Genomic DNA, 383 nt, shown 5'->3' on the forward strand with positions numbered 1-383 from the left:
AGGCAGGCTTACTAGCTTTATCCCCATGGGATTCAGTGGCCACTAAAGTATCTTGAACATTGTGTTCTGTGTCCTGGCATTGAATCCAGCATGATATCCATCATTCTTATTTCAGTGCAAGGGTCAAAAGGACTTAAAAATATCAGAATCCTGTGGCCTATCACAAGGCAAAAGTTATCCTTAATCTCTTCTTTTTTAATTAGAAAATCCCAAATGTTATATATGCAGTCAACTTATTTTCAAAATGAGAAATTAATAATCAGTGCGAAATCCTGAGTATTTAATGGTAGCTGGTTTTAAGACATGGTACTATCAAAAGAATAGAAAGTGAAGAGAGAGTTTGTATATTTGGGTTTTTTTTTCCACCTCAAGTATTTTTTTTT

The sequence above is a fragment of the Mastomys coucha genome, unplaced genomic scaffold (assembly GCF_008632895.1).
Source record: "Mastomys coucha isolate ucsf_1 unplaced genomic scaffold, UCSF_Mcou_1 pScaffold1, whole genome shotgun sequence".
Taxonomy (NCBI): Eukaryota; Metazoa; Chordata; class Mammalia; order Rodentia; family Muridae; genus Mastomys; species Mastomys coucha.